Source organism: Alexandromys fortis, unplaced genomic scaffold (assembly GCF_014885135.2).
Source record: "Alexandromys fortis isolate MF-2015 unplaced genomic scaffold, M_Fortis_MF-2015_v1.1 scaffold_64, whole genome shotgun sequence".
Classification (NCBI taxonomy): Eukaryota; Metazoa; Chordata; class Mammalia; order Rodentia; family Cricetidae; genus Alexandromys; species Alexandromys fortis.
In genome coordinates this window covers 8250915-8270357 of record NW_026067976.1, presented here as the reverse complement: position 1 = coordinate 8270357, position 19443 = coordinate 8250915, and the positions used below count along the sequence as shown (strand labels likewise).

Below are 19443 nucleotides of genomic sequence, written 5' to 3'. Positions count from 1 at the left end.
GTCCGGAAAATAAAATTACATAGTAGAGGTAACTGATTTTTTTAAAAGAGAATATATAAGATGGTGTATTAAGTTGTTACTACCTATATAAAATAAGAGGATATAAAATGTATTATAGGTAGAGATTAATAGACATAGTTATAAGAAGCATAAAAGTATATATTTATAAAAACTATTTCCATGGGTTTTACAGAAATGCTCACAGTGACATACATCCAAGCCAAAGAAGGTGAAGAGGAAACTGTATTAATGTAGTTATATAAACAAGTTCATAGAAAAAAAAAACATTGCTTTAAATGAGAATCCATGTGCTTTAAAGAAGTTTGAATAAAAATAGTATTATTTCATTCCATTTTTAAAAAATTTTCTACCATTATCGACTTCCTTCTTTTCTTAAGCCTCCACCTCTTTTTTGTTTGTTTGTTTTTTTAAAATTTTGAGACAGTGTTTCTCTGTGTAGCAGCCCTAATTGTCCTAGAACTAGCTCTGTAAACAAGGCTGGCCTCGAACTCAGAGAGCCCACCTACTTTTGTCTCCCAAAATTAAAGGTGTGGGCAACTAAGTCCAGCAACTTTTCCCATTAAAGAGGGACAAAATTCCCATCTAGAAGAAAAAAATACATGGACAATAAAAGTTTAAACATTTTATTAGTTATGCATATATTTATACAACAAATACATTCAAACTTGCAAACATTTCTTAACTTTAATTTTCAAAATTATTGAAAGTTACTTTTACTTTCTTTTCCCCTTTATTTTTATTTTCTGTGTATGGGTGTTTAGTCTACATGTATGCTACATTCATTTTTTTTAAGATGGTTGCTTGGATGAGAGGAATTCTTAACCTTTAAAAAACACATGTATTTTCTTCATAAATTGCAGATACTCCAAAATATAAAAGTATTTCTTATAAAGACTTATATCTATTTCCTGGGTTGCACATCTAAGTTATAATTTGTAATGTTTTGGAGTTAAAGTCCTTTATTTCCTGCTTGTACTCCACTATGATGTCAACTCTAGAGTGGGAAGAAGCCTCTGAGACAGACAGCTGACACTCCATGTGCTCACTGGGTTGGCTGGTCCACATAAGTCCATCGCTGGCTTCTGAGTTTCAGTCAACTATGAAGCTGGCGGAACATGTTTAAAGCTCATTACATAAATGAATTCTGTGTATAGTCATTGTATTATTTATGTCCTTCGCCCTCCATCCACCTTCATCACGCTTTTGTTAAAGTATCCAAATACACATTAAAGCACGGTTCTGTTACCTCGTCTTTGGCACTCATCTCACGTAGTTCCCACCCACAGCCCTGTATGACAGGACCCTGCTCTCGGTCAACTCCCACGGGCATACTGACTCAGGAAGCCACGCTTCTAAGAGTGAAGATTTACTCTCTTCTGTTCTCTCACTCCCTAGTGAAACTCAAAGGAATTTGGGCTGTTGGGCAGTTTGCCCCTGCTCACTACCATATTTTTTTTTCACTGTGAACAGCCAAAATACCAGATGCCACACATATTTCTTGGCCAGAACCAGGCACAGGGATTCTTCCAAGGGTGGCTCTGGCAGATAAATGTGTCAATTTAAGATTCCAGATGCAGCCAGGAGCCCACAAAACACTCACTCCTACCACTGGGCTTTCTTGGGAGACCTCAAACACACAGAAGGATAAACTGTGTGGCACTGAATTCTCAGGTGTAATTCCTACACTGGAGATGAACCCTCTAGAGAAGTTACTTCTGGCTCCTGCTGTTTGCCCTTTTGACTGCCTGGAATGAGGCAATTCCCCAGCGAGCCTGGGCACACGGTGTCCTTGGTACTTATAAAATGCATGGGGACTCATGCATCCCCATGGACACAGAAACATAGCTAGCAGCTGGTCTGCAACAGTTTGTAGCTGCGGAAGTGGCTGGCACTGAAGATGCCTGGCATCCCTCAGTTACCTACTCAGTTGTGTTGTGCCCAGATTATGACCCCAGAGAGGCCCAGACTGTAATAGCAAGGTTTAATCAGCATAACACAACCATGTTTGGAGCTCGTCTCCATCCATGTTACAGCGAGGCAGAGAGGAGTTGTGTCTCCTGTGTGGGGTAGGCTTTTAAAAGCATAACTACAAAGAGAATCTTTGAAGATGCTTTGGCACGGGTGCAAGGACTTTTGCTCCCTCCCATTCTGCTAAGTCAGCTTTCTCCTTGTTCTTAGAGCAAGGCCACTGTTCCTGAGTTAGGCCATCTTTATCAGCCTGGACCCTGTGGCTGGCTGGGCTGAGCTAAGTGACCTTGTGTTCGGAATCTCCTGGATGGGAGACGGGGAGGCCACTATCTTCCTGGAAAAACATTCTGCTAGGAAATTTCTTCTCGCCCCTTTGAGAATAAGGGGTGATGGTCCCAAAAGTTGGTAAGATGGAAGTGCCAGTCTTAAGACAGAACAATATGTGGCTTTGTCAGCGCTAAGTGAGAGATTCCTTAGTGAAGTCCTAAAAGGTAGTGAAGAGAAACACTTTCCTTCACTGAAAATCACCATGGAACCCAGAAACTTGGAGTGGAGGGGGCAGGCAAGGCTCTCTCAGCTCTCAACTGCGTCAAGTTTATAAAATTCTTCCCAGGCCATTTTCTAGGGTTTCCCTTGTAGTTCTGAAGAGTAACTTAATTTCAAACACTGTCCCCTATCTTTCCGAAATGTTTCTGCAGTTACTGAGTCTTTTCTATGGAAATCACCAAGAGTGTCGTCTATCATATCGCCTACGTAGTTACCCTGAACTGTACAATAACGCCCGTAATCAGATATTTTTATCCTTCCTCATCAATCAGCACTTCTAAATTCAGTGTGTGGCTTTCATGATTTCCCCTGTGGAATCTGGATAAGAGTAAAGAGAACGTTTACAAGTCACTCAAGGAAAGGCAGGTTTGCATTTCTGATCAGGAGCTGTCTGGTAATAAACAACACAGTAGAGTGAGAGTTAATGTGGCTGTTTTCTCTCCGTACTGTGACTGTGGGGACTAATGGCTTATGAGCCCTGCTCAGAGAGAGGCCATGCAGGGACTGTGAATGGAGGGGCTGTCGGCAACTGTACCCTCACTTTCTAAGCCCATTCTTCACAACAGTTTCCAACAAGCACTTCAAAACCCTCAAAAAAAATCAGCTGGTATATGGCAACCCTTTCTTTCATAATTATTCATTATTTTAGAATAGTAAAATCTCTTTAAGGTTTTTCTCTATGCCTGCTATCACCAGATTTTAAAGCACAGCACCCAAGATTTTACCATAAATCTCATCAGGAGCCTCTAGGTGATGAAATATCACATATGAAGACTGTGTATGATAAAACATCAAAACTTATCTAAAAATAATTTGGCTACAAAAGAATTTGGAAATGGAGAGGGAATGAAGGAGGAAAGATTAAAGCCTTGGCAATATTCCACATCATTTTCCTGACTGAGAAAAGTAAAGTAAACTTGCTCCTCAGACAAGATAGTCAAGTACCCCCTTAAACCTGTTTACCACTGACATATCTAAAATGCAGGTTGAGTTGTAATCTACAAATAAAAGCAACAGTTCAGCTCTTGGGGCTTATAAAATGTGCTTTTGACTAAGAACTGTTAATACAATTGCATTCTGCCAGGTATAGTGATGTACACCTTTAGTCCCAATCTCAAGAGGCAGAGACAGGCGGACTCGAGTTCAAAGCCATCTTGATCTACCTGGAGAGTTCCAGGACAGTCAGGGCTACAGAGAGAAACCCTGTCTTGAAAAAAACAAACAAAACTCTGTCTAAGTATTACTTGTCATTAAATCTTCTGTAATAATGACTCTTCCTGAGAACAAAACACTATGCATATAGTTTTTACTGCATAAATTAGAGCTGTTTGTGAAATACTGGTCATACGTCCCCGTATCCCTGAGCTGAAAACATGTACATTCCAAAGCTGCTTTCAGAGGCGCAGGCAAACAGCGCCTTCTCCATGCGGGCAGTCTGTAAACAGAGCCAGTGAGTTCTGACCTCTCTGAGCTGTTGGAACCATTTGGAAAAGTCAGCTATAGCTAACATTTGTAAAATGCCTATGAACAAAAGGCATACGAAACTACTTTGATTACAAGTTTGTATTCTATTTAATGTCTCTACATTAATTTCTTTTGTATTTCCAATAGTGTGGTTCTAACAAGGAATGACTCCCATAGATCCATGTGTTGAATACTTGGTCCATAGAAAGTGGGACTATATAGAGGTGTGGCCTTGCTGGAGTGGGTGTGGCTTTGTTGGAGGAAGTGTGTCACTGTGGGGTGGACTTTGAGGTCCCAGAAGCTCAAGCTAGTTCTCCTCCTGCTATCTGCGGACTAGATGTAGAACTCTCAGCTCCCTCTCGAGCACCATGTCTGCATGTGCTGCCATGTTTCCTGCCATGAGGACAATGGAGGAATTTTAAGCCAGTCCCAATTAAATGTTTTGCTTTATAAGAGTTGCTGTGGTTATTGTGTCTCTTCACAGTAACAGAAACTAATTGAATAAGTCCTTAATTTAATCAAAGTTGCTCGCTTCTGAGTAAGAACTGCAGACTGCCCTATTCTTACCTATGTAGACAAGTACAAGGCTTTAGGACACCTTTCCCATTTCCTGAAAACTTGTTGTATTTGTATTGATGGTTGGTATGAGATATGTATATATGTTTTCACACGTTTATAAGAGCACATGTGTGCCCATGTATTTGGAGGCCCAAAGTAGAGATTGGCTGTAATCCTTGACAAAGATCTGGCTTTTTTTAAAAAATTGATGCAAGGTCACGGACCCCTACCTAGTCTAGCCAGTCAAAGCTGCCTCTGCCTCCGAGTACTCAAGAGTACTCAGAGACAGGAGAACGCCATTCCTGTCCAGATTTTTTGCATGGGTTCCAGGGATGCAAACTCGGGTCCTCATTCTTGTATGGAAGAACTTTATCCACTGACTCATCTCCCCATCCCCCACCAAAACAATTCCTATACTACTGAAGATAGCAAAATATATATCCTGCCCTCTGACTTAACCTGACAAATTGCCAATTCCAATAATTCAGTTTAGTCAAGTATTGACACCGGAAGTGTTACTAAGCAGAAGTGAATGGGAAGAGACTGATGCACAGCTAAGACACAGAGAAGCAAATGTAGGTGAAAGGAAGAACATGTAACAAAGTGAAGAAGCTGAGAGATACAGAAAGGTGGAGCTGTAGGGAGATGACGCGGGAAGCCCTACAAACGTCCAAATCCTTCACAAGCCTAGAGTCAACACAGCTAGGTGTTGTTAACTGAGGTGGTGTATGCTCAGGAAGGAATCTAACCATTTCCCCACCAAAGTCAAATCTTGTCCCAAAAATTTACTCTTCTCACCACAGAGCAAACATGTAGTCTAAAAAAAAATATGTGAATGCTCAGAAGTACTGTGGAGGAAGCAAACATTATTATTACAATATTAACCATATAAAATTGGGTGATGTTAGTGGTTGCTTTAGAAAAACCCACCACAAAAGAAAATTATACATATTAATCTAGAAATGTGGACACTGACACATATGAACAAGTCCAGAATTAACGAGTGCATTATTTCATCAAGTATTGACAAAACACTGAGATTTCCAAACGTGAGGCACAAGGAGGATTAGCAACTGTTCAGACAAGCTCAGAGCCCAGCGTTCTCCCATTCTCCTTCAAATGCCTTCTCTATCGCATCTCACCCTCCCTTCTTCCGCTCTTCCTTCTCTGAGAATTGACACAAAGATTCTAACTTTCTTTTCCTATTGTTATAACAGAAGACCCTGAAAGATAACTTGAGAGAGAAGAGTGTCTTTCAGTCACATTTCCAGGGTCCACTCCATCACGGCAGAGAAGTCAAAGAAATCAGAGCTCGAAGAGGATGGTTACATTATGCCTAAACTCAGAAAACAAAGCGTGATGGATGTTTGTGCTTGGCTCACTTTTTCTTCCTTATACAGTGGGTGTGGTGATATCTTGTTTATGATCTAACAAATAAAGCTGACCTGAGGGTCAGAGCGCAGAGCTACCTATACTAGTTAGCCACAGAGGCCAAGCAGTGATGGCACACACCTTTAATGCTAGCAATAGGGAGACAGAAGGAGATGGATCTCTCTGTTAGTTCAAGGCTACCCTGGGCTACCTGAAATTGATTCAGTCTAAAAGAGAAACAGAGTTCACACAAAGGTGATCCCAGCATTAGGGAATTGGAGACAGAAGTAATATGGCTGGGAAAAGAGAGAAATATTAGGTGGGAGAGGACAGGAGCTCAGCAGAGTCTGAGGCAGCAATCTGAGATGCAGTTTGAGCAAGCAGTTGTCTGAGGATTCAGTAGAGGTAAAAGGTCTCTCCAGTGGCTGGCTACACTGTTTATATTTGATCTCTAAGCTTTCACCCCCTAATATCTGACTCCAGGTTTTTATTAAGACCAATTAGAATTCATGGTACAGTGTGGGATCCAAACCCAAGGAATGGTGAGGACGACTTTTAGGAAGAGTCTTCCCACTGCAATTAACCCAGTCAGGAAACTCACTCACAGGTGTGCTGGGAAGCTTGCCTCATGAGTGTTTCTACGTCTTGTCAAGTTGATAGTCAACAGTAATGATCACACAGGGCCTCACACCAGAAAGCACTCCAGCCCCACTCCTCATGTTCAAACAAGTAAGATGCGGGTGGTGTTCAGTACAACCAAGCACGAGTCTCTGTCACTAACAGTTTCACTGTTTGAACTAATTTTCATCTATCACAGTACATTTTTAAATACTCATGTTTCCAGCTTTAGACCTCTGTCTTTTCCATCTGTACAATTTTTATTTCCTTTATTTTCATAAACAATTTACTGACCAGTGTTTACACATTTTCATAATGAATTTCAATCCTTTTAGATTTAAGAAAAATACCCAAATTGTGTTTTGAAAAATCATTTGCCAGTCACCGTCACTGAAGACACAAGAATGGCAAAGAATGAGAACACAAGCCTACCTTCTGTGCACCAACGAAATGGATATCCTACCGCCATGCTGTGATGGGCTTAGCACCCAACATCATCATCTAGAACCAACAGAATCTGGAGACATGACACAGGCACCCATCCAGAAGGATGAACAAAGAAAAGAAGGGATCCAGGACAAGGAACAGAGTTTCCTGTTGAGCAGAGGGATACTTGCTAAGGCAAGAAACCATAAGGAATGCAAAGATCACATGACCATATGGCTGTATCTCTCAGGGAGGTAACGAGAAGAGCTAGGAAAGCAGCACTTCCGTGACCTGCATGGGACTGCGCTGCGGGCAGAGTAGGGCACATGCGCACGCGCACACTCACACACACACACACACACACACACACAATACACAGAGAGAGAGAGGGGGGGGGGAAGAAAGCTGCAAAATGGGAGGCTGGAACACAACTTCGAAAACAATTTTGGCAACAGGGTAAATAGTTTACCAGAGAAAGAAAAGTAAACAGTGGTGCCACAACAACAAAACAGAAAAACAAACAAAACAAATCCAGAGTAGGGTGACAGCAAGAATAAAGTAAAAAAGACAGACACACTCATGAGAGCAGCTCAAAAGGACGTAACTGACTCCAGGAGCAGTGGGCAGAGGAAATGGGGACATCAGCACGGGCTCAATTCCTTCCTTCTGTTAGTTTGTCTTGTCCAACTTTGATGTGGGGATTTTTGTTTTATCTTACTTTATTTCATTATTTTTTTGTTGCTACCTCTTAGAACTGTTTTTGTTTTGTTTTTTGTTTTTTTTTTTTGTTTGTTTGTTTTTTTGCAATAAGAGAAAGGGAGTGGATCCGGATAGGAGTGAGGTGGGGAGGAAATGGAAGGAGTAGAGGATGGGGAAACTGTAATTCGGATGTACTATATGAGAAAAGAATCTGTTTTAATAAAAGGTGAGGAAGAGAACTAAGGTAGGAAGCCCCCCCCCAATGAATATTTGGAAATAGAATGATAATGTAATAGTATCCTAGTGGTAAACTCTGTTAGACTCCTCATGCTTGAGCATGCTGAACAGTCCAATCTGTAAAACATTTATTACTGCCAAACACTAAGCAGGGTATAGTATTAACAGTCAATTAAGCCGGGTCTGGTGACATAGATCACTAGCAGACCACTAATTTCCACTACTCAAGATGATTACAAGTTCAAAGCCACCCTGAACAACTTTTCTCAAACTCAAAGTAAAGGTATGGGTGGATGCTGGCATCTGATTCACAGTAGGCAACTTGCTGTTTAACTACCAGGAATGCAAAAACAAAACAAAATGAATTATTTAGTTTACACCAAATATGACTCATCTGACAACACTTTGGTTTCTACACTAATTAAAGAAACAGTAATAGGAGATAACCTTAATGATTAAAAGTCAAGTTACAATTGGGCAGAAATTGAAGGACCCTAAATAAAATGTCAGTCATCTAAAGGGTAAATTTAACACTCCTATCAGAATCAATAATATTCCTATAATCCCCAAGATGGAATAAATAAAGTTCACAAATTATAAAACATGTCCAAGAGAAAAAAATCTATTGCAACCTTAGTCACTAAACCAAAGCAAATTTACTTTTGGATCTTCTTAATTATATAAGCACACACCGAAGAAGAAGATTAAATACCACGAGAAGCATTTTCCATGAACTGTACTAAATAATTGCTAGAGAGAACCCTGTACTCCTCTCAGTGGAGATGTTATGCCTAAACCCAACTGTAAGATCAGTCCTTGGAAGCCATGGCTGCCAGGGGGCAAACAGCGAAGGGCAGCAATGCATGTTTGCTGGCATGGTTCCAGGTAGTTCAGATAAAGAAAAACTTATTAAAAAATATATGGTTATATGACCCTGAACACAAACCTTAGGTATGTCAAGAAAAACTAGCATCAATTCAATGCCCTAATTGCTGATTCACTAACATGATAAGACATGATTATTTAGCTGCCAAATTTGATTTTCTAGGAATCTTCTAGTTCACTTGGACATGTGGCATTTTCTCTCTGAAATCGTCTTTTCAAAAAGGTTTTTGCTCTTTAAATAAACATGTCTCTTTAAATAACTCATCTACTACGCAACTAGACACAAACTGTATTTTACTAACACTCAAAAGAGCACACGTTTTATTGTATTTTCTTTAAACTTTCATCCAAGTGGTCAGAAAGTAGAAACAAATTCATAAACACTAAAAATGACCAGGATGGACTGATGGTCTATCCCTGGGTCCAAGCACTTCCAAGGCTGAGGCAGGAGGATCGCAGCCTGACACTGATAACCTCTCAAAAAAACTAAAGACAAAGAAAGACGGCCCATAGAAGGCTCAGGGGTCCAGCCAGCAGAACACACTTTCCAGGTGCAATGAAGCCACCTCTGTTTGACTGCATCTTCCTCCCAACTGAAAGCAGTGGTTTTCAACCTTCCTAATGCTCTGAGCCTTTAATATAATGCTTTGTGCTATTGTGACTCCCCAACCATAAATTATTTCACTGCTACTTCATAACTGTAATTTGGTACTGTTATGAATCATAATGTAAATACCTGAATATACAGGATGTATGATATACGACCACAACAGGGTCATGACTCACAGGTTGAGAAACACTGGCTTAGATGCATGTTTCCATGTTGACCAATACAGTAGCCTGCAGCCACATATCTATTTTGCTTCTGAAATATAGCAAATTCTATTGAGCTATTCTGTGTATAAAATAAAGAAATGACTTCAGAGACATTTTTATGCAAAAAGACAAGCACTTCATCTGTAGTTCATACTTTATTGCATATTTAAATAACCTGATGGAGGAGGGTCATCTGTTTAAGTGTTACTCTCATTGGTCAATTAATAAAGAAAACTGCTAGGCCTGATAGGTCAGAACATAGGTAGGAGGATTAGACAGAACAGAATGCTGGGAAGAAGGGAAGTGAGGCAGATGCTACAGCTCTCCTTTCCAAGATGGATGCAGGTTAAGATCCTTCCTGGTAAGCCACCACCTTGTTTTGCTACACACATTAATAGAAATGGGTTAATCAAGATATGAGAGTTAGCCAGTAAGAGGCTGAAGCTAATGGGCCAAGCAGTGTTTAAAAGAATACAGTTTCCGTCTAATTATTTTGGGTAAAGCTAGCCGATGGCCAGGAGCCCTCCCAGGCGGTGGGAAGCAGCCCGCCGCTCCATCTATAATAACCTTTTAAAGAAACTGGCCTAAATAAAATTCTGTTAAAATAAATTTCACCTATTCATTCATTTTTCTTTAGTATAGCTCCTAGAAATTTTTAAATGTATGTGTTTGGAGTTTGGGGTTAAGAGCACTAGTTATTCTTGCATGGCACCAGATTTCTGTTCCCAGAACCCATAGCAGTTGGCTCATAATCTCCAGTAACGAGTTCCAGAGGAAAAACTATCCCCATCAGGCCTCCACATGAACCCACAGGCACCTGCATATGCACATACAACACACATGCATACACACACATGCATGCACACACACATGCACACACACGCACACACACAAGCATGCAAGCACACACAAGCACGCACACACACAGATGCATACACACACATGCACACAATCATTTTTGATTGTCTATGTCTCCTGTCTTCCCGCTGACCAGAACAGGTTGAAATGGAAGAGTTTTGCAGTTCATCCCATCTCTGATTCTTGGTACACTCAATGGTCTTAACCAGAACATTTACAGAGCACCTATCATTTGTATAACCCCATGCTAAATAGTTCTTTTACTGCTTAATGCTTTATATATGCACATTACATAAGCTTTTCATAGAGTGACAGATAACTCTAACAAAAATGATTTAAAAAATACTAGATATCTGCAAGTGCATGCAGAGGATGTGGCATGAAGTAGGACATAAAGCACAGGGCTCATTATGCTATGCTCGGACCCTCCCAAAGAAGGATTTGTTGAGTTATTTGTTTATTCTGACTTCACCTGATATTATTAAAAGTTAAGTATCTTGGATCTTTTTGTTGTTAAAGTTCTAGTGGCATTTTCAAAACTATTGATTACAGATCTTGAATCACCAAGTAATATCAAATAAAGACACTGAAATTTTATGAGCATCCGAGAGTTCTCTAACCTTAAGAAGACTGAGACACACTGCCAAATATAAGTCTGATGTACACTCAAAACACAAGGATCAGGATACACTATCCTAAAATATGCTCCTTTGGCATGAGGATTATTTTGATCTGAATGCAGTGAGTAGCATAAGACACAGAAATATTCCTTTCCCTCTTCCTTTCCACCCCAAATAAGGCAAAAATCACTTCTTGTTAAAATACAGGTACTATTATACATATTCTTTATTGTTACTAGTCAAGATACTAGCCTCACCCATGCCAATAAAAGAAAAATTCTTACTATACACATACACACACATAATGCAAACACACATATAATACACACACAGACTCACACGCAAGTGCACACACCCATCTGTCCCCAAGTCTAACCATTTCAGGAGTTCATTTTTCTCTGTCATCTTCATGCAAGTAAAACTACAAGCACTGGTTATATGTATATAGCTTCTTCACCAATCAATCCGTCTTTTCTAGTTTGAATTCACAGTTCTCAGCTACAGAACTACAGGGGCAAAGCTTCTACTCATCCACAAAACTAAGAATGACTATAATGTAACTGAAGGGTAAAGTACAGAAGAGTTCTGAACCATTAAAATCTCTTTAATGGTATATCCTTTCAATAACTAGCACCGGACAATAAACAGAACTAAGTATAACTATAAATAACATCACTGAAATAATTACACAGTGATAACGCTGGAGCAGTCTGTAAAATAAATGCATTCAGTTTAGTCAAGCTCTGTGTGTGCCACCTCATCTGCAGTGACAGAAAGAGAGTTGGTGGTCCCTGAAAAAGGGACATGGGCAGGTAAGGAGCCAGGAAAGAAATATAAAGAGCCATAACGAAATGTCTTAGATAAACAAGTAAGCTACACAGCCCCATGCCTCCTAAGAAAACCTGAAATCTGAAACTCCTGGGTGCAAGAGATATTCACCATATCTAGAGAGCAATAATTCAGCCCCAGAGGGTCTAGCCTTCGTCTCCTGTCAGCTACAGGACAGAAAGAAAAATGCTTTTTCAATTAGCCCGACCCAATCTACGCTCAGCAAGCTACATAAGCAGCATAGCAGTGCTGTGTATATGTGCATGTATCTATACATGTGAGACATATGTTCATGTTCCTGGGCATGCACGCCTATGTGTGTGAGCTGTATGCACCTGTGGAAGCCAGGTGTACTTCAGGTGTTTTCCTTTATCACTCTACACTGGAGAGAGTTCTCTCACTGACCTTGAAGAGTTCATTGACTTGTCTACGCTACTGGCTAATAATCTCCAGGAAGCCTCCTATCTCCACCCCCTCTATCCTGGATTGGATGTATGGCCCTGCTCTTGACTTTTACATGAGTGCTAGGGATCTCCAACACTGATTCCCATGGTTAAAGGGCAGGCAGTCCAACAACTGAGCCAACTCTTCACGCCTCCCCCATCCATACTATACATTCCTAAACTGGCACAGGGTGACTATATTCAATACTCCATTCTAGAGAAGGAGGAGAGCCAAGCAACACTCTGTTAAGCTCTACACACACACATACACACACAATCAACTAAGCTACCTTCTGCATTCATGTCTGTTACCCTTAAAAGGAGTTATGAAAAGAAACAATTATTTACAATTATTTATAGTCAATACAGCCTTCAAAGAAATGATATATCCACTATATACTCAAAACTACCAAGAGTAAATATTCAATCAAACCTTAACTGGCTTTTTCCTTCAAATGACGTGTGTGTGTATGTGTGTGTGTGTGTGTGTGTGCTTAGTATATTGTCTCTGCTTTTCATCTTTTTTACAAATGTTTGCTTTCTTACTCTTCCTTCATGAATTTATTTACCAAATCGTAAACCTGGAGGTAAAATGGTTTTATGAGAGTGAGAAAAATAAAGATAAGAATTTTCTAAACCCAACAAGTCTAACTAGCACAGGCAATGGATAGAAAGGAAGAAAATGTACCAATGATTGTCCCGATTTTCTTTTTTGTTTAGTTGGCTTTTCTTCACCCAGATGGTCAGAACTAGAAGAATGGCTTTTCCATGACTCTAAATCATCAAATGTAATTTCAACATCCAAATGAGAGCTTTTGTTATTTGATTACATATGATTACACTGCCTTTTTAATCTTCTAGTTTTTTTTTTCCTGAAAAGGGGAAACTTTCAAAAGGGGGAAAGACTATGACAAAGATTAGGCCACAAAAGACACTTGGGACATAGTTTCTAAAGCAATGGCACTGAGCTAGGTGTGGCAGTGTGCCCCCACATAATCTCACAGCGGTGGGGGCAGGGGAATCAGGACTTCAAGGCCAACTTCAGCTACACAGTGAACCAGAGGTCCCCTAAGGCTACATTACACCCTGTCTCAAGAAACACAAAGTTAATTAATTAAATTGTGTTGTTTGAATCAGACACAAAAATCATGCTTACATTGACATTTTTCTTTTTTAATGACTGTTTTCCTGTTTTTAAGACTTAGAAAAACAATTTAAGAAAATTAAGCTTTTATAAACTAAACTAAAGTTCTATCTTCAAAAAAAAGGAAGGGCCTAGGACATACAATACCCAGTGTGCATTTAAAACTGTCGGCCTTGGGCCAGAGATAAAATAGCCTTTCCCCAAATAGCATTCTCCCTGTCTTGCCAAGCATCGTGTTACTACAGTAATATTTAAACTACCCAGCAGCCTCCTCCATGGCCCCTCTCTTTCACAGTGGGCCAACCTCTTCTGGTTCTCTTCAGCTCTCCAAGAACTTTCTTACGGGCTAAGGAACCCATCATCGCTTTCGCCAAAACTCACGGGCAATCCAAATCCTGAGTACCTGTCAATAGGACTCTATTTGGAGAGTTTCTTTAGAGAAGTAAGCAACGGTTAAATGGGGTCATTGGGAGCCTTAATCTAGTGAGACTGACATCCTCTTCAGAAATAAAGTCAGCACAGACACAGATGGAAGACCATGGAAAATACAGGGAGAAGTCCTACAAAGCAAGGAGACAGGAACCAATCAGCCAAATGCCACACTTGTTGATGGCTGCCCCTGAGAACCAAGGGCATCACTTCCTGTTGTCTCAACCACAGCCATTATAGTTCTCCGGCTCTTGAGTCAACTACAGAGGACTGGAAATGGGATGCCTTTTAACACACACCTACAACTATGTGGCTTTGGAAGCAAGCACTGGGTAGAAGCCAGAAGAGTTTTGAAGCACATGCCAGGAGAGCCTGGATTGGCTTGAAGGGATTGCCAGTTTTTAAAAAAAAAAAAAAAAAAAAAAAAAAAAAAAAAAACCAACAAGGACAATTTATGACTTTCCTGAGATCCCAAATGGAAATGAAAAACCCTGGGGAAAACAGAACTCGGCCTGTATTTCCGTGCTTCCTAGTACTTTGGCTTCATCACCTAATCATTTCCCCTTGACATAGAACTTCAGTTCTATTCTAGAGAGATAAAAACTGAGACTTCCCTCTGTCTCGGCTGCCCACCTTCTTCCCAGACAGGTCCACGCCTATTTCTTAATGGAAACCACCCACGTACATTAACAGCAGCATCAGCAACAAAACTACATCACTTCATCACGTCCAGAGACCCTAAGTTCTCTCTGCTGCTCTTTTTATGAATCTCAAGACCACATGGTAGAGCGTCTGCGTCTGCTGTCCCATGGCCAGTAGGGACACCCTCAGAACACTGTCTAGTATCTATTTTGTATTCCCCTTCCAAAACCCCTCACAACCCTGCCAGCGCCCAAGCCAATGTAACAAGTCTCCTATCTACCTAGTACCATCTACTATCTACTAAGTACCTTAGACGTTGAAGACAACTGGTTAGTTAACACTGATTCCTCCTGGCTGACTTTCCTCCCATGGAACCCCATAAAATCATCTAGTTATAATAGTTCTACCATACTGAATAGAGTTCCTCAGTTTTGTGTAAATACTCTTCAGTGCATAATGCTTAAATTTACAAGAGAAAATATCTTTCTTATCATCAAACTGATGCTTGAAATAATGTAATTATATACAAAGTAATTATACCTAAGGCCAAATATCTATTTTTACAAACCCATAAAAGTAGGGTGCATATATATAAGCTTTTCCCATGCACCATCTAGACATCCTGAATTCACTGAGAACTCATCTGTTTCTTCATTCTTGAGCGTAGAGCTTTCTCTGGCAGATGGGGTAAACACCATATTTGGAGGCATATCTGGTCCAGTATGACAACTTTGCCTCAAAATATTTGATGAATTTCAGAGTATGTTGGCCATGTTATGAATGTAAAAAGTGAAGCCAGTCTGCAACTCAACTCCAGTCAAATCTCTGACAACAGATTTGGGATGTATTCTGCACAGTCATCTTTCTCTAACTCAGGATGGTTACCTTCCCAGCAATTCACTGTTGCTCAGCAGCTTCTAAATCCCCTAATCGGCCCTCCAAACCCCATATCCAAGCTCTCATTCGTCAACCAGTTTGCCTACCTTATTAGTTAAATGTTGCAAATGCCAGCCAGCACTAAACCAATGTAAACTTAAATTATTAAAACTATCTCCCTAGCAACCTCCAATGTGCAGAGAAGTGTGCAGTATAGACAGCTTTTGCTCCCTTTAAAAAGGCATGAAAACCCAAAGACACATCTAAAGACTCGACTATCATTATCTGTGTGACCGGAATTTGGAGCACCCTAAAACAACTTAACTCCCTCCCCAAGCCACCACCAGGGTTTCTGTAGCAAAAAAAAAAAAAAAAAAAATGGTAATTGAAGAAAGAAAATCAGAGGAAACTAGAAGAACTACCAGGAGAATCCAAGGAAGAAAGGAGCATTAAGAAAGCCAGTATGCGTATGAGCTATTATCTATGCGTTGAGAAAACGTTCCATCAATTTTTGGTTATTTTTAACAAATGAGGAGAGGAAGAGACATTAAAACAAGTTACAGGGCATCCAAAATAAGCTTTACTCTACCAAGGGACACAGCTCAGGTGCAATTATCCAAAACTTTGTATTAGTAGTTCTAATCAACAACGTTCAAATTTTATTAGGGTTTTAAATGCAATTGTTTATCTGGATTCTATCAGCCTCTAAGACCATAATATACTAAATGGAATGATTTGATCATTACACAATCTCTGAACAAGTTCTACATCTCAAAGCCTCCCAAACTCCCAGAACCAATCTCTTCTGTGCTCCCAAATTACTGTTTTTATAAAGGGCATCCTAGGGAAGGTCTAAGGACACACAAAGGTGATGTTGACAATGCAGCTGTGTTCCCATCCTGGCTGTTCTCAGACACATCCCCTCAGGACACTGAAATAAAGCGGTGAGAGGTTTTCCCTCTGGCTGGTGAAGTCATCCTCGTCCTCTTATCTGGTGCTAGAAGGAAACCCCAGCCTCCACCCTCAGGCCTGCGTGCCGGCGGCGTCCTCCCCATTGCAGCCCCCCTCGCGCCCTCCGCTGCCGCCCCCCTCCTCCCCACAGCTGCCGGTGACCCGGGAAGGAACTGCCCAGCCCCCGCGCCCCTCGAGAATGCCAGCCCCAAGCGCACCACCCTGGCCCCCGCAGCAATGCTCCGACACAAAGCGCCTCCCGCACGCCCCCTCCCTGCTCCCAGGCCCCGACCCGCCCGCGCTCTCCCGCACCGCCCGGGCCCGCGCAGAGCAACAGGCGCGCGAGCCCGGGCGCAGGCCGCGGGGAGAGCCCGGTGGGGGGAAGCGCGCAGCCGGGGAAACTTCCAGAGTCCCGGGGGCAGTGCTCGCCCGGGCGGGGCAGCTTACCCGGCTCGGCTGCCCGGCGGGGACTCCCTCTCCGCTGAACTCACGGCCCCTGCAGCTCGGGTTGGGCGCGCACGTTCACGCGTGGCCGGGGAACCAGAGCCCGCGGCCGGCCAGCCGCGCTGCGCGCCCACCAGGCTCCCGGAGGCCGCGGGGCTGCGGGAAGCGGTGACGCCGGCGGGGCGCGCTGGCCAATCAGGGGCGCGGCCCAGCCGCCGCCGGGATGGAACGACCGGCGTCCCGGCCTGGCCTCCCGGCCCGCGTGGGTGACGGACAGCGCGACGGCCGCAGGGTGTGGGGCAGGCTCCTACATGTGACTTCCAAAGGAAATGGGAGTTTTCTGTTTGGTTGGTTGGTTGGTTTTCAGGAGAACTATTTTCCAAATACTGCGCGGGAAATACTTGCACTAAAATGTTGTTCCTGTTTTACCAAAATCTTGAATTTGGCTAAGAAAGCAGTTTCTGTGTGTTTTATGCTCCCGACCTCTTGGACTGTTGCACTCTTGAGCGAGTTGCAATTTCCCTAGTTCTTTGTGAGGACTGTCCGCTCTGCTCTAGTAGCCTGTTGAGAAGTGAGGTGGCCAAAAGGAGCCCTTTCTGGAGAAGTTAGCACATCAAATGCATTCTTAGAATGGTGAGCCAATTGAAAGGAGGGGGGCGGTAAACATGGGGAAGTGCTCAGGATTGTCTGCTGCTGGGAAGATAGTCATTTCTGTCTTGTGCCATTTGCAATTGTCTTTCTGCTGAGCTCAGTTCTGGAGTATCCATCCCCACCCTCACCTCTACACGCTCCCACCCCCGCGAAAGAAAATGCTGCTTTCTTTTTCTTTTTTAAGTCTAATATTAAAGTGTACACTTTAAAATTCTCAGAATTTAAAATATTTACAAGAATGACGTTTAACGCTGAATAAAAGTATACTATTTTTTCTTTGGCAGATTTGTAATTTTGTTTTGTCTACTAAAAATCAGTTTGCATTCCTCTAACATTTACTGTTTAAGGAGAAAGACAGCGCATAAAATATACAAAGTTACAGAATGAAACTGATGTCTTTCGCTGGCTATTTCTGCCTGCTCATGGGAGCTGGTTAAACACATAGCACAAGCCTTCAATTCCCTTGGTTCCACAATCTTGAATCAGCATAGATTTGCCTAGCAGAAAAATACAGACCCTAACTGGATGTCTTCAGAGTTTAGGAATACCAATCAACTCTAGGATTTAAAAAGAGGGAAAGTTCGTTCAGTCTCTTCTTTCTCCCCTCCTTGTTCTGTCGGGTCTCCTTTCTTAGATGCAAAGACAAAATAAAGGAGAAGTAGAGGGGCTCTCGCCAGACCCTGACTTCTGACCTGCGCTGACAACTGTCTTCATGAGGAACGCGCCTTCTTCTACCTAAATCCATGGGATGTGTCCTCATCTCACAGCTCATGTTCTCTCAGGCGTTCACAGAAGCTGAACACTCTTCTCCGAGTCCTTGCCCCTGTCCCGTCTTGCCCTGTCTGTGCTCCGCTTTTGATTTCACTTCGTCAAAATTGTTTGGTTTTGTTCCTTCCTTTCAGGTGAAAATGTGTAGGCTTTAATAATTGTTCTTAAGAAGAAAAATAAACGAAATAGCCTTAGAAATTTTAGAATAATAAGTGACCTTGTAAAACCAGTGTTAGAAGCAAGAGCCAGAATGTAAAGTTCCGTCGTCTTCTGGTGGAACTGCCTGTCTTCAGACTTCCCCCTCTGTCTTTGCCACCTTTAAATGCTGGAATTCCTCGAGATTCAGTTGTGGATCCTCTTTCTGGCTTTGGTGTACCTCTAAATACACTTTCACTTCCACCTTATCATCAAATGGCCAAGAATTTGTACATCTGTATGTTCAGCTGAAGTTTCGCATATATTCAAGCATTTATTGAACATCCCTGTTTGCCTATCTCAGATCTGACCTCCCCAAATTAAAACTGTAATATCTCTGCTCAGTTTTAGCCGACGTACATACTTCAGTGTCCATTGTTTCTACATTTAGGATAGACCTGTTGTGATAAATTCTCATTTACTGCATTTTTGCTTCATAATATACATCCTACTTTATGATTTGTAGATTTACTTATTATAAATATTTATGCAATGCTGAGTTTCTCTCTTCACTTTGCTCTTAATCCATAAAACCCTTGAGAACAGAAGCCAAATCACCTTGTAGCCTCAGAGTCTAGCAAAACGCTGGGGTTCAAATGGCAAAGGATAAATGATTGCAAGGGTGTGCATTCATCAATATAACTTTGAAGCTAGTCCATAAGGGGTCAGTTTTCTGTCACTCTAATCAATACCTACATTAATCAACTTAAAAAAGAGAGAGCTTTGTTTGGGCTTATAATATCTTGATATTACAGAGGTTTGAGCCTGTGGTCTGTTGTCTCTGTTGCTTTGGGTCTTGTCTTGGGATGAGCTTCCATGCCAATTGCATTTGCTTTTTTAAAAATTCAAGAATTTGAAGTAAAATCTAACCGAGGAAGACAGACAGGCACAAAGGAGATAAGACAGAGTTGCCCAACTGTGAGATCAGTTTAGTTTGCCTAATACATACTAGGAAGGATTCCTTACATTTAATGTTGGATACAGA

The 19443-nt window shown here is 41.6% G+C and overlaps 1 protein-coding gene across 5 annotated transcripts in view; it reads right to left on the bottom strand.

Annotated features, from left to right (window-relative positions):
• The window catches only part of Mpdz (multiple PDZ domain crumbs cell polarity complex component), a 157353-nt gene extending 140228 nt beyond the window's left edge, over positions 1–17125 (bottom strand). For all 5 annotated transcript variants that reach the window (XM_050157423.1, XM_050157425.1, XM_050157422.1 and 2 more), the window contains exon 1: positions 16848–17125. The gene's annotated coding sequence lies outside the window, so the exon portion shown is untranslated. The remainder of the gene's footprint in view (positions 1–16847) is intronic.
• Between the last annotated feature and the right edge of the window lie 2318 nt (positions 17126–19443).